Below are 22,098 nucleotides of genomic sequence, written 5' to 3'. Positions count from 1 at the left end.
CAAGACACCCCCTTTCCCAACATGAAAAAGGAGATCAGGGCTTTCCTCGGTTTGGTCGGCTACTATAGGCGGTTCATTCCCCTATTTTCCCGGACAGCTGCCCCCCTTACTGATCTGCTCAAGAAGTCCACTACAGCTAACCGCATCAGAAACCCCTCTGAACAAGAACTACAGGCCTTCATGGCTCTGAAGACTTCCTTGACCACATCACCTGTGTTACTCACTCTGAATGTTCAGAAACCCTTCATTCTTCAGGCAGATGCCTCGGGGTGGAGATAGGAGCCGTTCTTTCCCAGCTAGATAGTGAGGGGTTGGAACGTCTTGTTCTATATATCAGAAGAAAACTCTTCCATATGCAAACAGTGTATCCCATAATAGAGAAGGAATGTGTGGCCCTGAAATGGAGTGTAGAAAAGCTCAGGTACTATCTGAAGGGAAGGTCCTTTTTGCTGTATATTGACCATGCTCCCTCACTTGGCTCCAGAGGATCAAGGGTACTAATGACAGGGTCTTCGCTGGTTTTTGGCTCTTTAACCCTTTCGCTTTGAGGTACGTTACCATAAGGGCACAGAACAAGGCAACGCGGACTACCTGTCCCGGTTTCCTCTTTCCCCCGATCGGGGAAATCCAGGGGAGGGGGGCGTGTGTCACGAGTCCAATGATGAACTGCAGACCTTGTTACCCTTTGACACTGACAGGACATTTACGAACGTCATGTCGCCATCTATGCAGGCAGGTCTGGAGCCCTTTAGGGGGAAACACCAGGAAGAATCCTTGGGGGCGTGGCCCATGACGCCACCAAAAGCTGGCCAATCGGAGGATCAGGCAGGCGAGACAAGAAGGCCGGGCCTCTGGCTGAATATGGAAGCTGGAATCCCCAGAGGAAGAGAGTTCGTGGTGTGGACCGTGAAGGAAGAAGGACGCGGGATACCTGACGAGACCGGAGGAGCTGCCGTAGAGGAAGACACAAAGTCGAGAGGGAATATGACTTGTTACAACGCGAGTCATCACAAAGCGTGCAATTACTATGCACGTCAATACATCGACTTGCAGTAGATAGCACGCTGACATTAGAAATGTATAATTTACTATTCCAACTCCATCCTACGTAACAGCAGGGAAAGTGTTGGAATCGTAACTGTACTATTTCTAATGTTATAACGCCATCTACTGCAAGTCAATGTAATGACTTGCGTAGAAATGGCATTGCGATGTGATGCTGGCGTTGTTAAGGTTGTTTCCCATCAAGAGGCGTTGCCGCAGACGAGAACAGCAAGCCGGGAGGCCAACCGGACCGCATATCATCCAGCCACCCTCCAGGAGGGGGGTGGCTTGCCAAGGTACAGGCGAGAGTCCAGGGGTTCACTGGGCTTGGAGGAGGGAAGGCTGCGGTATAGAGGGAAGTCACGACAGGGTCCACTTGGTGCTGGCTTAGCGGTGACTACTTCCCTCACTCCTGTTCCCCGAGTCAGGAAGCATAGACTTCCTAATCACTAAACCCAATATTGTTTCTTTTCTTCCCATATCCGGAGCATTCCCCAACCTATATCGATTCCTGGGAGAAGACAGAACCAAGCTCGAACCCCCACGTCTGAGAAAAGCCCTGGTGAAGACGGGATCAACCCAACCAGAAAGCCTGTAGTGTGAACACTGTGACACAAGCATAGAGTAAATAAAAGTTTGGAACCCTATCACTCTTCATTTTTGTTCATTTTGTCTGCCTTCCATACCGGTACCGATCCCAATTTCCGACATGGTTAAAAAGGGGTAGTTAGGCAGTTTACCTCAATAACAAGATAATTAGTGTAAATATATAAAGAGAAAGAGTGAGAGAGCGATTACATAATGGGTGGAGCAGCGCAACCTAAGCCCACCCCTCTATGTCACTGAAGCGCAATATTTACGTGCATTAGCATAATATATTTACTGTGTGTTTTAATCTTATTAACAAGAAATGATGAACTAAATATACGATTGAAGAGTATTCATTGTAGAACTTAGAAATTCACATGAATATGCATAATAATGTTTAATTTATAAATTAAGGAATGTAGTTCTCATGCACATTTACATTGCATATATATATATATATATATATATATATATATATAGCATTTACCTAAAGTACACCTTCCGTGTAATAATGTATTCACTAACGTGCTAGAGCGCTTACAGCAATCTAAATTGTATGGGTTTACTATACTCATGGTTTAAACGCACTCACATGTATTTTTATCGTTTGCAGTGTTTCATGATTATTAAGGTGCATTTATTCAAGTTACATTAGCATTGAAAGGTAGTGTACACATTTAAGTAGGACTTTGTATGTATTAAAGGAAACCGATAATTCCTGTGTGTATAATTTACAGGATGAAATATTACTCGTGCAATGTAATTTGTGACTAGTTTAAGTTGCCTGTATACAAATGAAGGTATTGGATCCTACCACTGACCAGCCTGGATCTCGACACGTGATAAACAGAACAGGGTAGCTGATCAGGATAATTTACACAACAATAAGATCCACACAGCCAAAACGTGCTGCGCAGCCCAAGGTTATATTCCAAACAAATTTATTGTATTTCAATATCCATTTGCATTAAATCAACAAACACATGGCATCAAAAAGGGACATCCTATCCACACAGTCAGTTCAAAAACATACAGTACTGTATGTTTTTGAACTGACTGTATGGATAGGATGTCCCTTTTTGATGTCATGTGTTTGTTGATTTAATGCAAATGGATATTGAAATACAATAAATTTGTTTGGAATATAACCTTGGGCTGCGCAGCACGTTTTAGCTGTGTGGATCTAGTTTAAGTTGCCTGCATTGTAGGCCAAAACTTCAAGCTTTGAGTTTCGTATCTCCTTGGTTGCTCAAGAATTGTCATTAAATTCATCTTTTTTTTGCTCGAAGACAGTGTGTTCTCATCCTACTGCAGGTGCAGGAATTCAACCTGGTTAATCTTAGATTTTAAGACATACCAGGAATGTCTTTGAAGAAGGTTGAAAGGCGAGAAGGGAGGACCCCTTCCGTGCCTGGCCTATCTGAGAACCAAGAGCACTGGAAGAAAAGTTGGCTTAATTAAAGCTACTGTGGAAACTCACTGAAAGATGGTGTAAATGGAAAAGTTTATCATGTGACGTATTGTGAGTTGAACATTGTCTTTTTGTATGATGTGCAGGGACAGATTGGGGGACTTCTACTTTTGGGAGGAGAAGGAGCATCTTAGAGCGAGCTCCATAGCTTTAAGCAATCAGACCCATTTTGACGTGAGTACTTCTTAGGAAGTCAACACGTGCTGACACCTTTGGGATAGGATAATGGGAAAATAGGTAGGACTCTCATCGAGAGTAGAGTAGGGAAAGATACTTCTGTTTTTTTCTCTCAAATGAAAAAAGAATTGGACTCAGTTTCTATTCTTCTTGTAATCTGATTTTGGAGTTCATCCTACTATGCCTTTTGTGCCGAATGAATTATATTCATAGATTTGGTTCTGTATTTATCTTTATGTATCTGGATACTCTGATATTGAGGTGTGTTTATATTCAATTATTTTTGGCCTTATAATAAATCCACCAAACTGAAAGTCGAAGTCTGTAGTCCTTTAAAAGCATGACCAATTTGGAAGTATGACTAGAAATTGTTTTACTCCACTCAAACACTTTTCGTAGGCTATAAAAAGACCATCTGAGTTGGCGTTAGTAGGAAAGGCAAGGAGTAAAATGTAGCGTAATCAAATGGTAGCAGAGGATGGTTTAGCCTTTTAAGGTGAGGGGGGAAAAGAGAAATTAGAATTAGGATTGGAAAAACAATAGGGATTTGGATACAGTGCAAACGTTGATGGTGCGGCAGAAACAGTGGTAGCGTGAGTATGAAACTGTGTGGTGTGTTAGATTGCGGTGATAAAGTAATTGTGTGATGTCTTGCGAATTTGGAATGCAAGTTGAGTGAGTGTGGGTTTATCGGTTTACTGGTCCGGACACGTGCGGATCAGGAAGTTTTGGTGAGTGGACTCAAGAGAAGTCCAAGATCCTGGAATTGTTTTGTATTTGGAATTGTCTGATCAAAATTGTGGGTGTCGTGAAGCGCTATCAATGATTCACTTGTCACAGGGAACTTTGTGTGAACGTAGGAGTCCGTCGCGGATCGGAAGCTCCAGGTACTGAGGGTGGACTACGGCGATTGAGTGACCAATGCAGGTCGGGGGTAACAGTGGATGAATGGTCCTGAAAGAGTGTTCTATCGATCTTTTAGCAGACGGACAATTACTTGTTTTACGTAACTGTAAGTTATTGTGACTGCGTTAGGAGCAGTTAGTTGGTTTAATAGCTTTTGGATATACAGTTACTTGTTAGTATGAATGTGTGAGCGAATGGACGTGGTGAAATTGTAAAGAAGGGTGAGCCGCTGCAAAGAGGGAGTAGTGATGTCAGTGTGTGCTGTGCTGGGATTGGTCGGTTGGTGTAACGCTGCGCTGGGATTGGTGTAAGTTCATCCAAAGTTAAACAGTGAATATTGGGTTACAAATAATTCATTTTTTAACAATTAGATGTTTTAAGGTGTTGCGAGATTTGTGTAGAGGCGATCCAGGGGTGGTGACGCGGGTAAGAGAAGAAGCTCCACCAGAGGATACCCCAGCACATTATATGGCAACACATGTAGGACTCCATACTATAGTGTGGCTTCAAAATTGCCATAACATTACAGAGAAAGAGGGAGAATTGGCTTTCCGTCGCTATGGGTCATTTTGTATGGAGGTGCTGTACCAGCTGAGGGAAGTAATATCTTCTCTGAAACCTCAGCCCAGACCAATACAATTTGAGGCATTAGATGCATGGATGAGAGCAGCAATGGTGAAAAGAAGAGTAGCTTCATAGAGAAGAATGAAGAAAGCAATGAAGGCATATCAAGATGCCAGGTGGGATGCACAGCTGAAGAGATGGAGAGTAGACCCTATAGAAGGAGAACGATTGAATCCATTTCGGTTGTTAGAAGGAGGGTCTGGAGGAAAGAGTTAGACAGAGGAGGAAAGTGATACAGATGACAGTTTTCTTGATAGATTGTTAGCAGAACGTCCTCCACCTTGTGACTCTAGGTTGGAAACGGGGAGGACGCAGCAACCAGAGGAAACTTCAGGGGTGGAACGAATGGGTTCAGAGGATGAGACAGCAGGAGTTACAGGGAGGATTTCAGTGAGAGTAGGAATCCCAGATGGGTCTGGAGGACCAGGATGTGCAGATACGGAGCCAGGAGAAAATGCATGTACCATGAGGTTGCCAGAAGCACTCGCAGTACCAGTTTCTATTGGGCCTGTGGTTTCAATATATAACCCTAGAGAGAGAGAACAAGTGGAAGTCAACAGCAAAAAGGAGAAGGGGAAGAGACTATATCTGGAGGGAGTCTGACAATGAGTGGAACGGGTCTGGCTCAGATACCAGTGGAAGCTAGCACTCCACTGCCAGCTACTGCTGATCAGTCGGGAATGGACGGTGGATCGGAACCAAGACGAACAGGAACTTTGGCAAACTCTAGGTCGGACATCAGAATGTGGGGTCCACCGGTAAGGGAGTCAATAATAGGGACAGAAGAGATGAGGAGGAGATGAAAAACACCCAGGGTATTGTTCGAACCACATAATTTGTGCGAGGGTAACCATTGTAGAACAGTCAAAACTAAACAAGATAATGGGGGTCCACACCTGTGTGCACTGGAAAGCTATTTGTTAATTATCTGCAACCTATCATTTTACCATGGACACTCTCAACTTCTTATGGTTCACCACTACTCACTAAAATCACCCTAATCCAGAAGGAGCGTTTTAGTGGTACACAACACTTTTGTTATCACATTTGAATATCAAAAGTCCAAAAGAAGATCTTCCATCTGTATGATGTACAGTTCTTTTCTTTATTCAGATAAATCATCAATGTCAGCCAACTTGTAAAAGTGGAGTAGTGATGAGGAGACCATCACCCTGGTTAGGGTGACAGGTACTAGCGGCATTGAAGAACCGATGTTCATCTGAGAGTTGTCTTGAGTAGAGAATGGGAGATCATTGCCCTGGTTAGGGTGATGGGTACTAGGGATAACGAGGAATTTATGGAATACAGGTGTAGAGTGGTTTAGAACTGTGTTTTCCTTTGTTTGTCAGGATTGGAGTTACTAGTGGTAATGAGGAAATATGCAATACATGTGTAGTGTGTTTGGAATTGTGTTTTCTTGGACTAGCATGATTTAAGGTATACATCAGAACAAGCCATGTATTGGATCAGTTGATTGCTTGTTACGTAATGTATTATATTGGCGAGGAAAGTAAGATAGTAGCCCCCATATCACTTTACATGATTTTTGAATGAATATATTTCATAATGAAATAGTCGCAAGAGGAGCGTGCTGCAAGGTGTGATTATTCTACTCGCTAGGCAGAGGTGGTGATGATACTGGTTCCACATATCATGATGTCTTAGGACACCCTGTAGGTGAATATTATTGGCAACTAGATTTGGGAAAACTTGTAGTATTGGAGTAATACATGATTCAATTGGCTTTGGATAAGTGATGTCTTGAAACAACGAAGCAGCATTCAGATATTTAGATTTAGGCACAATACCTACACGTGGGTATATTAATGTATATGAGCAATGAGAGACGAATCATGAAACTTCAAGCGGAGAGACAAATCCGTTTGCAGTGTTTTTATGAAATGGATTGATGCACGCCGATTGGTTCCACAATCTCCGGTTTTTCGGCACTTTGTAAATTGTTTGTGATGCACGCAGGTAATATAGGCGTTGCGATTCCTTAAAGGGTTGGAGTTTGGATGTTTGTAGCAATTTCGGGTCGAGTGACTGTGCTTAACACTTTCAATATAAAGAGCTGTATAGCAATAGACGTTGGTTGTTGATAATAGCTCGGTAGTTATATGGTAGCATGAAAGTGGTGAGGTAAACACTTTTGGATTGGTCTTTAGTTTTGATAGAAACACGCTGATTGGTTGCACAATTTTCATCTAGTATTTCTGGGTTTTCGGCATATTGTAAATCTGTCCATGACGTCGGCCAGCAAAAGAAGCGATATGATTCCTTAACAGGAATACAGTTTCGCTTTATGCAGGAATGACGGGTCGAACAACTTGGTTTAAAAACTAATTTTAAGTAGAATTGATTACCTAGTATTACATTGTCTGGGTGAAAGGAAAAATACACGAGCGGACCAGAGAGGGGACGCCGTATTTAGATTAAGACCTGAGGTTGCAGGGTCGCAGGTATACTCATTGGACCTGCGCAGATCAAGAAAAGCAAGATGGCATTAGTGGACCAGATAGGAAACATCTCGGCCCTCAACAGACGAACTGCGGTGATTGGAGGGTTGGGTTGCAATACTTGATATACATGTTTTTTTTTTTTCAAAACCAGATTTTATTGACATTTTCAAATATGGATTGCGAAAACATTCACAGCGCTCCAGACACTGGAGAGGCTGTAAGCACAGAACCAAGAATCATAATGGCCGCAATCGGCAGTTAACCTACATAGGATGTATTGCTTTTAACCTCCCGGATCCCTCCCTCCAACACCCCAACAACCCCCCACCCGGTTCCCACCCCTGTCCCGTTCACGATGGTCACCAGTAACGAAGAAAACATGAGCTGTACAGAAGCATGTGTTGATATACATGGTTTTGACTGGTCAAAAGGGTATTTAAAGTCGAGCTTGGCGGGCTTCATAACTCATTTTGGATTTATCGAGCCGGAAGGGAGATGTCTTGCGATATTTTGGACCCAAATGGAAAGAGGTCGGGTGGTTTCAAGGCATCACTGGCTTGATTTTATAAACTAGACATTGTTTTCAGAAATAGGGAGTGAGGTTGAGCGACAAAATTAATGCTTTTTTGTCATTTTTTTTTTTGGTTTAGATACACCGTGCTCTTGTAAAGAATCTGGGAACTTAGAAATATTACTCTCCAGACATATGGCATGAGAAATAGAAACTAACTTATGAAAGAAGTGAGCATGGAAGCATTCTGACATCTATATATTTCATTGTATATTTAGAGAAATAAGGGCGTTCACAGAAATGACTAATATTCTTTTTGGCATGCAGCTGAATTTCGAAATACACCGAGAAATGTGAGCAGGATTTGAGCTCACTAAGAATTTGAGCATCTGGGAAATGGTGTTGGTTTCGGATTTTTGAATAAGAATTGATTAAAAGGTGAGCAGATGGGGAATAGAGCTGTATATATTTTTAGTTTTATCCTAATAGAGAAACAGAGGTTTTCAACATATTGATATTTATTCCTCTTGCATACAGTTGGATTGTTGCGCACATTGAAGATGGATAGCAGTATTTGGTGCTAAGAGGGAATCCGTTTATCTGGGATACGGTTTAGTTTTTGGGAAGTGAACAAATAGGGACTAAGAGGTGAGCTGAGGGTTATTCAGGTATACACGTTTGGAGTGGTGTCAAAGTAATAGGAGTTATATATACTTTATTTTTATTGTTTTGACAGATAAATTACTTTTTTATACCAAGTAGTTGCAGTAGAACAAGGTGCAAGATTAGACATCGACTAAGCGGATTCAAATTGTTTGAAGGTGAGACTGCTCAACTTTTGTGACTGGTAGAGTATCCTTTCACACAGGGGAATGCCTTCTGTGCATATACGTACTATAATGATGAGGTTTAGAAATCCGTTCTTAGACCCGCTTCACACAGGGAAGTTGATAGCTAGAGAGAAACTAGGATCGAAATCTAATGTTTGGAACCCACCTTCAGCTATAATTAATGTTTTTTTCGCTATGTGCTTTTGTCATTGGTACTAATGTAACTTTTTTAAGTTGTTTAGATCAATGACATTTTCAAAGATTGTTATATAGGCAGAGTAGGAATTTAATGCTCTAGTTGATACAATCTGCACTTTTTTATTTATATGTTTTTAATCCGTAGTGTACAGTTTGGATGTTTATGTTCGGACTTTGATTTTGCATTTTTTACTTTACAGCCCTGATAATGTCCCGGATGGGGACGAAACGATTGGTTGTTAAAAGTATTAACTGTTTTACAAGTTGGCTGACATTGATGATTTGACTGAATAAAGAAAATAACTGCACATCATACATCTGGAAGATCCTCTTTTGGACTTTTGAGACTGAAATGTGATAACAAAGATTTTGTGTAACACTAAAACGCTCCTTCTGGATTAGGTTGATTTTAGTAAGTAGTGGTTGGTAGTTGTGAGAGAGAAAGTTGCCCAGTTTTGAGACTAGATGACAGTGGGGCTCAAAGGAGAACACAAAGTTGTGATAGGGAGGAATCAGGGAGTGAAAGATGGCAGAGAATTTTACAAGTCGCAATGAAGGTACCATTGTTAGATGTGGTAAGATTAAAAGCAGAAATGGATGAGGTGATTGAAGGGAATCTGCCAGTGGACAGAATTGAAACATATGACCCAAGCAAGTTGTTATTTGTAGCTAAAGATGTTACCGGAAAGGCAAAGCAAGCTCATGAAGCATTGATACAGTTGGCACGAAGGTATGAAGTGGATTTGACAAAGACGAAATTGATACAGGGAAGCTGCAGATTGAACTATACTGATAAAGACTTGGAAGACAAGAGAATAACAGGATTAAAGGCACAAATTAGAGAATTGATGATAGGGATGTGACCGTGGAGGGAATTAGACAAATGGGAAGAAAGGTGGGCCAAAAAGAAAAGTGCCAAGAAAGTGATAGGAAATTTCCCTCTGGAAGAAGTAAAAAAATGGGGGGTATGTACATGTGCCATGGAACAGGGGTGATTTGGCAGCATTCACTAATGATTTTCCTCGGCTGAGGGAGAAACCTTCTGAGTGGTATAAACAATTGGACAGGTTTGTAAAGCTTTCAAAGGTGTTATGGATTGATTTGAACACTTTGTTTGATATAGTGGTCCCAGTTGATTTGTGGGCAGCATGTAAAGTTGCAATAGACTGGCCCGCTACAGAACCTGCTAGAGATCCAGTGAATCATGATCCTTCACCTGAGGTAATGAAGAAGCATGAGCAAGTGATTACATGGTTACAATCCAAAGTAGCTCCTCAAACTGTTGATTGGCTTAAAATCGATCGCACCACTCAAGATCCTAAAGAGTCGGTACATGACTATTATGAGAGACTTTTATTGGCTTTTAAACAGCATAGTCAATTGGATACTATTGAGCAGAAAGATATGGAATAGTTTGTCTTGAAGTTTGTGTTGGGATTCAAATCTGATATTAGTTTGATGATACAGCAACACCTGATATGTTGGCAGAATAAGTCAGTGGATGAAATTCTGCGTTATGCAAAATACTGCAGTGATCAGGTAGAGTCAGCACAAAAGAAAATGAAAGACAAATGAAAGACAAGTTGATGTTGGTGCAGGTGAGGAATGCCGAAAGGTCTGATCTGATGCAAGGGGTTGGAGGAGCAATGGCTCGAGGAAGAGGAAGTGGCAGGGGAATGAATCAAAATATGGTAGCCCAACCAGCACAGGGAAGAAGTAGAGGAATGGATGCAGGTATAGGAGGTGATTGGGTGGTGAATTAAAAGAGGGTTACTGCTTGTCAATTTTGTCATAAAATCGGGCATTGGAAGCGCGAGTGTTGATTAAATCCGGCAAATCAAACGCAGTATGAGGGAGCAGGACAGATGTCCGAGGGTTTGAACATCATGACTAGACCTAGGTCCATGCATGAGGGAGGTTATGAGCCGCAAATGCTGATACCTCAGCCTCCGAGAATTCCAACAAATCATCAGGTGTACCATCAGATGCCCTATTTTGAAATAAAAGACAGGTTTGACCAAACTCAAGATCCTTATGAGTGACTGAGGGGGTGCTGGAGGAATGCACTTTGGGTGCAACCTTAGAAGCAGATCAGAGTGGACCGTTTGTAGATGTAGAGGTTAATGGTCATCCTGTTACCTTTTAGTTAGACACCGGAGCTGCGCGCTCCACAGTAAGGACAGAAGTGGTTCCAAGTTTATCCCTTTCAGGACAATCAATTCTAGTGGTGGGAGTTACCAATCAGAGAATGACTAAACCATTAACGGACGAATTACCTGTGACAATAGGACTGTGCGAGACAAACATAAATTTATAGTGTATGATTCAAGCCCAGTCTGTGGGACAAGACCTTTTGTGTAAACTAAATTGTAACATGTCTTGCACTCCGATGGGTGTGGAGCTGCAAACCTATGATGACGATGCAGATTTTAAAATAGCCAGCATGAATTCTTGTGCAGAAATGTTTGTGGTTCTCACGAAAGAGAAGTTACCACATGATTTCAGAGACTCGGTTTCTCCAAAAGTGTGGAATTTTACAGGAGAGGAGATAGAATTGATTTGAGCGGTTGAACCTGTTAAGATACAGGTCGAACCAATTGCTGAATTTCCACGAACTCCACCGATTAAATTGACTCCAGAAACTGTGGCTGGAATAAGACCTGTAATCGAGTCTATGATTGCACAAGGTATTCTCAAGGAAATAAGAGGAAGTCCCTGTAACTCACCTATATGGGACTGCAGAAGCCTAGTGGCAAGTACAGAATAGTGCAGGATTTACTCAGGGTTAATGAACTTGTGATTCCCGGTTGTCCTGTGATACCGAATCCTGCTGTTATATTATTTAAGATTCCATGTGAGGCAGAATAGTTTACAGTCATAGATTTATGTCAGGCATTTTTCTCTATACCATTGCACGAAGAGAGTCAATATTTATTTCCATTTAGGATAGGAAATTGTGTGTTAACATGGTGCCGTATCCCTCAAGGATATACAGAAAGCCCTTCTATCTTTAGTCAAAGTTTGAAAAAGAATCTTGAAGGGCTGGTGATGCCCCAGAGCTCAATTCTGGTTCAGTATATAGACAACTTTTTGGTCGCTTCAGAGACTGGAGATGCTTGCAGGATTGATACTGTGACTTTGCTGAATCATTTGGCAGGGAAATAAGGTGTCCCCAAATAAACTTCAGTATTGTCAGGCTGAAGTTCAGTATCTAGGTCATCGGATTGAAAAGAGAAAATGAAGAGTGTCACCAGATCGCATGGAGGCGTTTCTGCAAATGGGAACTCCGAAAACACAGAAAGAAGTCTGCATGTTTTTGGGAATGGTCGGCTATTGTCGACAGTGGATACCACATTTTTCGTTACAAGCAAAGCCACTATTGAAGTTAACTCAAAAGGACGTAAGTGATCCGGTACCATGGGATGACGATTGTTTGAGATCCTTCATCGTGCTGAGAGAGAGCCTATGTCGCGCTCCAGCTCTGGGAATGCCAGATTACAACAAAGCATTTTTGCTTTTCTGTTGTGAGAAGGAGGGATGTGCGTTAGCAGTCCTTGTACAGACACATGTAGGTGCCCATAGACCAGTGGCTTACTTTTCAGCTACATTAGATCCAGTAGCTTCTGTGTTACCCGGAGATCTCATATCCGTTGCTGCACCAGGTGTCAGCATTGAGAGATGCGAAAGCATAGTGATGGGGCATACACTTATTGTTTATGTGCCACATTCAGGAGAGCTGTTAATGACAAGAACCAAGACACAGTATTTGACGAATAACAGACTTACACGGTATGAGCAAATTATATTGGCTTCTGAAAATGTCACTTTGAAACGCTGTACCACCTTGAATCCTGCTACATTATTGCCTCTTCCGCAAAAGGAAGGAGAGGATTGTGAAGAGCATGACTGTCTAGATGTTACTGAGCTATCTACCAAACCCAGACCTGACATTGTCGATGAACCAATGCCTGAATCTGATTTGGTCCTTTTTGTTGATGGTTCATGCTTAAGATACAATGAAGGATGTTTGAGAGCAGCGTTTAGTGTGTGCACCATCATGGGGGTGGAGGAAGCTGCATGTTTGAGAAGAGTATACTCTGCTCAGGTGGCCGAGATTATTGCCCTGATACGTGCTTGTACCATCTCGAATGGAGTCCGAGTGACTCTCTATACAGACAGCCAATATGGGTTTGGAGTGGTTCATGATTTCGGGCAGTTATGGTCCCAGAGGGGTGTTTTGACGTCCTCAGGATCCCCAATCTGTATTGGAGACTATGTGTGCCAAATATTGGATGCCTTGCAGAAACCTAAGGAGATTGCAGTAGTAAAATGTGCAGCCCAGGGAAAGGGAGAGGACTTTGTTACAAAAGGAAATTGCTATGCTGATGAAGTAGCTCGTTTTTGTGCTGTACATGCTTGTGTTTTCAATGGAGAATATATGGGAGAGAGCACAGAAGAGACCGAGCTCAGCATAATGTTAGCTGTAGCCAATACTTGGGATGAGGTGAAGCGGCTGCAGGATGAGGTCTCAGAGGAGGAAGCTGCATCATGGGTTAGAGCAGGCTGCGGAAAGAGAGAAGATGGCATTTGGGTGTCAACAGATGGAAGAGCAGTATTACCTAATTGTTTACTGAGCCCAATGGCAAGGCAGATTCATAAAGCAATTCATCTTGGGTGAGATGCAATGGTGAGTGTTTAGGCAAACTTGGTTTAACCCACGATTTCGTGTGTGTGCGGAAACAGTGTGTCACAGGTGTGTTACGTGTCAACAAATGAATGTGGGAAAGAGGACTGTGGTTGCAAAAAGTCACATTGGAAGTTCAGGAGGTCCTTTCAATAGGATATAGTTGGACTTTATTGAAATGCCAGGGTGCAATAGATTGAGATATCTTTTGGTGGTGGTGTGTATCTTTTCACGTTGGGTTGAGGCTAGACAATATGACAGTCTCACAGTGGCAAAACTTCTGTTAAGAAAGCTGAGTCCGCGGTTTGGATTCCCGACCTCAGTGGAAACAGATAGAGGAACGCATTTTCATAGCGAAATAATGAAGTTGTTGTATACAGCTTTGAGAATTGATCAGAGATTACACTGTAGCTATAGGCCCAAGGCTTCTGGTCTAGTGGAGTAGATAAATGGCACAATCAAGATGAGGGTATCAAAGGTTTGTCCGTCGACTTCTTTGAACTGGCCAGATGCACTGCCATTGGTACTGATGAGTCTGTGTAGTACTCCTGATAGGAGGACAGGGCTCTCTCCCCATGAGATATTGATGGGAAGAGCTATGCGATTGCCTATGGTGCCAGCTACAGCATTGATAAACATCACATATGATTTGGTTTTGGATTATTGTAGAGGACTGGCTGACGTGGTTAATTTTGTGTCCCATCAGGTCGAGGCTGCGACTGCCCCTACCTCGAGAGACCTGCTACATGACCTTAACCCTGGAGATTGGGTGCTTGTCTGAAAGCACGTGAGGAAGAGCTGCCTTGATGCTCGCTGGCGAGGACCATACCAGGTGATTTTGGTCACAAATACACCTTTAAAGTGCGGAGGATTGCCAAACTGGATACACGCTTCTCATATCCACTGAGTTCCAGAGCCTGTGGAGGAAACGACTCCCTTTGTTCCGAGAAGTGCAACTGAAAATGCAACAGTAAATGAAAGAACAGATCAAGTCGTAAGAACACTTGGTGAAGCTGGTCAATCAACAAAGCAGGAAAGAAGAGATCAAACTGCTCCAGATTTGCGTTCAGATTCTGAGATAGATGAGATTGAAGAAGTGAACTTTGAACCAGATCAGAGTGAAGAACCTAGTAAAGAAGGATCAGATCAAGAGGAAAAGAGAAGTGCAGGTGCTGAAGCAGAAATGTGGCCAGCAAGAAAAGAGAGGCTGAACATAAGGCTTGCATATGAGAAGAACTTCACTCTTATTCCTGAAAAATCTGAATCCAATCAAAGTGAAACCGAAGAGAGACCGGATGGTCTAAGATGAACTAGAACAGAGAGTGCCATCTCAAAAATACGCATCTCCCGAGTGGACATACCTGGTGGTAGATGCAGAGATCGGAGGGCTCCGGGAGGCTGGGGACCGGTACCGTGAGTCAAGGAGGGAGCTCCTTGACGATTGATATCCAGTTACTGGTCCCCGGAGTTGATGCTTTTGGAATCCTGACTCTGACCGTCCCTGATCCACCAAGGCTGAGTGGTTTGCGATTTTTGATCCTTAACCAAGTTGCTTATTCTACCTTTGGATGACAGCCCACCTCACAGGAAATGGGAGAGATATGCACAGAAATTCTTCAGCTTGTCCTTACTATGCTTGGATCAAATATCATAAACGATGAAGCTTGAACTGTAAAGAAGAACTTATTAGCCTTTAGAAAGAAGATAACCTAGGCCCAAGTGGAAGAAGATGTAAATTGGGGACTTTCAATAGAAGAAGCATTAAGGGCTAGGACTGACTAAATCTCTTCAATGGGTTAGTGTTATTGGACTGACAATTGCAATAATCGAATGGAAAACAGAACATAAAAGGGATTGTAAATAATAGGATAAGGCAAAGAAAGAGGAAAAGAGACTGTATTGATTTTGTTTGCGCCTCAAGAAATCCAACAGTGGTTCAAGATGGAGCCTGGAAGTTCAGGTCTCAAGCAGAAGTGCATAATCGGTACTCTTATTGTTGTGGTGCTTATTGTCATAACTGTGGTAATTGTTTCATCTTTGATTGGGTCTCAAGATGCTGAAAAGAATGGGGAGCAGGGGACATCTACCCCACCAGCCTTAGATGTAGAAGAGAGTGCATCCGCAAAAGACAGAGATATGATTAGGGAAACTAGTCGAATGTTACATGTAGATTTGTCAAAAAGTGATTTCACGTTGAATGCATATGCTTGTTTGTTGTATGAATATGTTGATACAATGGAAGCGAAAGACTGCTATGTGTGTATGCAATTGCCAGCATCAGTAGAAGAAGGTATTCAATACCATCATTTACACTTGACGTATGGCATCACATGTAGTGTGTTGTTGAGCATGTTTTATAGTAAAGCACATTTTGAGTACTACTTCTCTAATTATGATGTGGTACTCTCAGAAGTTCAAATTGTCAAATAAATGAATAAGCATGATTACTATAAGGAGGTAGAGAGGATGTCTACGTATTTCGTGCCTACTATTACTTTAGATACATCTTATGCCTATAGACACAATCTAACCTGTATGTTATCTGGCATCGAGAAGAAGTTTGTAGATCAGATAGAAGATCGGCATAGGCAGACTTTATTTAGACCAGATCCAAAGCATAAAGTTATTCCATGGACCCAGGAAGAATTAGATCATAAAGCAAAGGGGAGTTCTGGTCCAACAGCTTTAGATTTCCAGCAAAAAGGGAAACTGTGCATTAGACACCCTTCAACATATTATGACAAGATATTTGTGGGTGAGAGTGATTGTGAACACATTTTCTTAATTGAGGAATCAATAAGGAAGGCGCTCTTGGATAAATTAACCATAGTGCCAAATGTGGTTTCTTTGTGCGGAAAAAGTGCTTATGTGAAATTGCCCAAGAATTGGTATGGTACGTGCTATTTGGCTGTGGTGTTCCCAAAAATCTTCCATGTAGATGATTTATGGCCTTTGGAAGGAAAAAGATCTCACATTGGACAACGTGGTGCAAGTGTGGGAGAAATTGTTGGGGATGTGATTTTGAATTATGTGAAAATTAGAAAGTTGGCAACGTTGGTAGATTAGCTCTCTGTGAACACTGCTCAAATTCTATTACTTGTTGATGGAGAGATGGTTTAGATAAGGGCTATGGTTCTTCAAAATCGTCTTGCATTAGACGCGTTATTAGCAAAAGCCGGAGGAGTCTGTAAATTATTGAAAGTTCAACAGTGCTGTACTTATATTCCTGACAATAGTCGGGATATAAGGAAGTACATTAGTAACATTTCAGAGATACATCAAGATTGACGTGAACTGGCTGCAGAGGGACTTTGGGAGCAAATTGGTAAGGGATTTGGAAAGGTTGGGAGCTGGTTTGGAAGCCTCGGACAAGGAATAATGGGATACATCTTGAAACCTATCATAATAGCTGTCATTTGTATAATAGTACTATTAGGAGTCATCAAGGCTTACAAATGGCAAAGGGCACGTTCTTTAAAAATATGAGAGCAGCAATTGGAACGATGCAGGACAGTCAGTACAGTTCAGATATCTTTATTTGGTTATAATACACAATAACCATGAAAGTACAATAAAATGACATAATCTATTAAACATCAAGTAACTATACAATATGGAATAAAAATCAAGGTATCCAACTTCATATAAGTGACATACAAATAACTCAATACGACTTAATTAGTTATTGTTTTCCGTGAAATAAAAACATTTTTAAGAAAAGGAGAGAGTGATGCGACAGTAAGAATGTTATCTAACCTCTGAATTGCTAAAAAGGCAGGTCGGCATTGTCTAAAATTCATATACTTTAAAATGGGCAGTATCCACCTTTTTCTGGGGTTTGTATAAAACTTACAAAAAAATAAAATGTGAATATCAGATTGATCAGACAGGTCGTCTCAAGGACACTTAGTAATTTGGCCTAACGGCTAGGGCACTCGACCTCGGACCTGGAGGAACTGGGTTCGAGTCTCGGTAACGACGCCAAAACCTCCTGTGATTCTGGGCAAATCACTTAATCTCCCCGTGCCTAAAATGAAAGTAACTGGAAAACGTAAAAATGTAACGTAACTGGAAAAATATGTAAAGCGCTCTGATACCTGATTCGGTTCGGGTCTAGTTCGCGCTATATAAAACTCTGCAAAAAAAAATAAAAAATTAGCCTAGACCAATCGTTCACTATGGGGAAACTTAACAACCTGAATAAAATACCAAATCTAAGACGGATTAACAAAAACCTTTCAAAGTCTCTCATTTGTAAATTAATGTATGGTTGGGTGACATATGTGGTCAATATCAATTGATGTAGGGTCACAGATTTTTTATTGAATTCCACGTTTACCCTACATTCCTCCAAGTAATTTATACATAGTTTTTCAACTCTTTCCTTGAGATCAAACTCAGCATCAAGGGTTCTTCATAATACTTCGAAAGGCCAATATTCCCAAGGAATGTCTTAATATACTGTAGCCATCTCATCTTGTGGGCACAATCAAGATTTATAGCGTCCCTCAGAATGAGATGATTAAAAGAGCATTCCTCTGTGGACCAAACCCTATGCCACAGAAGGACCGACTGTACCTTGATTATATCTTCCAGGTACGGCAGTCCAAGTTCAGTATGACAATTAAAAGTGGACACGCTGTCCGTAACTGAGAGCAAATATCTTAGGAATTTATTTTCTATTACTTGAAGGATAGTCACATTAATAAACCCCCAAATTCCCGCCCCATAAGTAGCAATTGCAATGCAACTTGCTTTATAAATAAGTAGGAGTTATTTAATAGGTTTCTTTCCCATTTTCTTACTAAACGATTTAAGCGCCACAATAGATTTTAAAAACAGCAGCCGCCTAGCTTTTACTGCGTTGCACCATTGACCAGAACAGTCAAACAAGATACCCAAATAGGGAAAAGTTTCAGTAAGATCTAATGGTTTGGAGTCAATGTACATTGTTTTCTTCAGTTTAAGTGTACGTGACCACAATTCATACAAAAAGTTTTTCTGGAATTGACTCTCAAATCCAAGTTGGTCATAAAAGTAGCAAATGATGTAATCATTTTTTGCATTGCAAGTGGAGTCCTGGCCACCAATACTGCATCATCAGCATAAATTAATGCTGGTATTGGACGGTTGGAAGCCAGTGGCATGTCCTGACATTCCTGCAGTAAGATTTTCTCTAAGTCATTAATATAAATAGTTAATAAAAATGGAGCCAGGACACATCCTTGGCGTACACCCCTAGCAATGCTAAACATCTAAACATCCTGGTGCATTCACCATTTTTTCCAAATCTAATCGAGGCCCTTGTGCCGTTATATAAATCCTTGAGGAATTGAATAATGTAATCCACCACCCCCAAAACATTCTAAAATTACCCACAACTTACTGTGGGTCACACAGTCAAAGGCGGATGTAAGATCTACAAAAGTTAAAAACATCCTACCACCTTTGGCTTTAGTGTATTTTTCCAGGAGGATATATAAGTTGAGGCACTGATCTACAGTCCTGATACCTTCCCTAAAGCCATGTTGGAGGTCACTTATTATCTTATGCTCGTCTGCCCATGTCTGTAAACGGTTTAAAATTACTCTGCCAAGGATTTTAACTGTCGAGTCTAGCAATGATATAGGGCGATAGCACGCGCAACTAGTCCTGTCGCCCTTTTTAAAAAATGGGACTATAATAGACTCATACCAAATTGATACCAATCCCACAGAACAAGAGGCATTAAAAAGTTGAGTAAGTAGTGGCGCCCATAAATTCATGTTATTCTTAAAAATGTCCACTGGCACCCCATCGGGGCCCGGAGCCTTTCCCCCCAAGCTAGATTTAATGCTCAACATCACTTCCTCTACTGTAAAATTCAAGTCAGTAGCTTTCTTTGATAAGTTAGGCGCACACTGCTTTAATACCTTGTCAGACATGTCTTTAATTGTGGTACGTATGCTGTAAAGAATTTCAAAGAAACTTACCCATTCATCTTTGGTAATGACAATCTCAATCCTAGCCCTAGAGTTATCGTTAAAAAAGGGAACATTTACTGCCTTCCAGAAAACTGTCATATCACGGGATTGTGAGGCATCACATAGAGCTTCCCAAGCTTCCTTCTTCAAAGCATCTTTTCTCCTTTTTTGAGCCACGTTGTATCCCCTCCGCAGTTCCCTAATCAAAAAAGTATCCCTGACAGGGGAGTTCAAGGCACGTTTAAGTTTAGAATAGGCCTTGGTACACATAGTGTCAAACCAGCTAGGTTTTTTCCCTTTTGAGTTCTTTGCTTCAACCCATAGTCCGGCCTTTATTTGTGCGGTGATAATATTAAAATTATTAATTATATCAGTGTTCTCACCTGTCTCACTCAAGCAAACATCAAAACTAGGTTTACAAGTCTTAATTAATTTATAAAGAAAATCTTCTGGCACCACCCTAGACCACTTCAGTGCATATCCATTCTGTCTTTGCAGGGCGACATTGTGCGAGAAACGCCTAGTTTCTTGATCTTTCACAAGAGCAGAAGATGGTTTTACAACTTCTACCCTTAAAGGGAAGTGGTCACTTAGGGGATTCTCTAGCGTTTTATATCTCAAGACATTATCTTTACGATTTGTTGAAATTAAAATAAAATCAATTATCGAGGATACCCCTCTGCCATTAAAAGTAGGGGAAAATGGCATTTCCGGTTGACACATTTTGTTTGCGAACCCCAAATCACATGTAAAAATGATTTCATTCAAGAGGTCCCCAATTTCGGAATGTTTAAAGTGTGTCAAATTCTTGTCTCTATCTAGTGTAAGGCCACAAACCCCCCTCTCTCCCCTCATGCAAGGTGGACAGTTAAAATCACCCCCCCACACAACAATAGACTCTTTAGTATCCTTGCCTATCGAACTGCAAATATAATTTCTTAGGGTTTTCAGTACAACTGGAACATCTCCTGAGGGAACATTATTATAAAAATCCACGATCAATAAGCATAATTTTTTATCAATATGAATCCTAACTACATGATAAAAACAAATATTATATAAAACCTTAATTTAATCATATTTAAAAAGGTTGGATACATAAGTGCAAAGCCCGCCTTTGGCTCTGCCTCGTAATGAGCTAATAGCAGAAGTAAATATGGTTTTAAAACAAAACAAATGGTGCGCATCTACCATCCAAGTCTCTTGCAGACTGACAATATCGTATTCATTAACAAGTTTCACCCAATTATAATTATCCAACTTGGACCTCAAACCAGCAACATTCCAATACAAAATAGACCAAGTATCCTTCTTAGTCTCATTGCTGCTGGTCCCCTCAACTACTGAGTTGCCAGCATTATGGAGTTTATTAGACCTTTGTTCCGTAATTTCAATGTTATTCTCTCTACCTAGATGTACCGCCTCAGTAACCGCTCTAGTTCCTGGGAATTGCTGGATAAAACCTGGAGTTACATATTTGTCCATCGCCATTTCCGGTGGTATTTTTTCCGGGGGTTTCTCATTATCTTTCTCCCCTATCGGTCAATCTACACACCCTTGCCCAGACAGGCAATCATAACGGTTACTCGTTGGTACATTAAACCCGTTTCCCAAAGGGAAGCTGAAGCCATCTCGCTGCGTACTATAACGGGAGGGGCCTTTAAAAGTGGGAAACGGTGGAGGATAGAAGTATCTTAAATCAAAGCAACAAATACCCCCCATTTTCCTTTGATGATAAGTACCACTTAGATACTGTACCACACGGGGATCTCTAAAATGTACGATGATACAGTCCCCATCCATGTCCTTTATTCTAGGGCCCACCCAGCTAACTCTGCAAACGTTTAATATTTCGCCATGCAGATCCGATCTTAGGGGTCTGTTCCTGCTTAGCCAATACATGGTTTTATTTTTTCATTCATGATATGTTTCTGTTTTATCGCGGTTCAGCTCTGGCACACCTGTTAATACAGCTACATATGGTGTTGACACCGGGGGGAGGTCCAATATTTGACCACTACCAATACCTTTTGCTCTCTGTGGAGTGGCAGTAGTTGGCATACTCCTTATATCCTTTAATCTCATATTGTCCCTAACTCCCAGACCTTCCTCACCTTCCCCTCTTACCTGGGGCTTAGATCTACCTGGTGATGGTTTGACACCCACTGGAATGTCATTCGTCCTTCGTGGTGACTCATTTTGTGAAACAGAGGTTTCAGATGGTCTAGTTTGATGGTTAAAAGGAACCGTGGTTCCCTTATTGAGATCAGTTGGTCTACTCTCAATCAATTTGCTCAAAAGTGCAGAGTTTACCTGAGTTGCCTGTTCGAGCAGTTCTAACTTATCGCTAATCATTTTTGATCTCTCTACTAATGGTAGGATTAGAGATTTCATTTCATTCATTTCAATCTTTATTCGGTTTAAAAAACCTTGTAAGATACAGACATTCAATCATAATACATCATAATATAATATAATACATAATGATACAGTAGCAGTGGGTAAAAATATCAACACATTTCCTTTGCATAAAATACCTAAAATTCAATTCATTTTTGAAGTCATCCACTTAAAATTGACTAGATCATGATTGGCCCCTCTAGTATACAGAACACTGAGTATACAAATTTGATAAAAAAA

The sequence above is a fragment of the Lissotriton helveticus genome, chromosome 11 (genome assembly GCF_964261635.1).
Source record: "Lissotriton helveticus chromosome 11, aLisHel1.1, whole genome shotgun sequence".
Taxonomy (NCBI): Eukaryota; Metazoa; Chordata; class Amphibia; order Caudata; family Salamandridae; genus Lissotriton; species Lissotriton helveticus.
Note: the sequence above shows the minus strand (reverse complement) of the source record.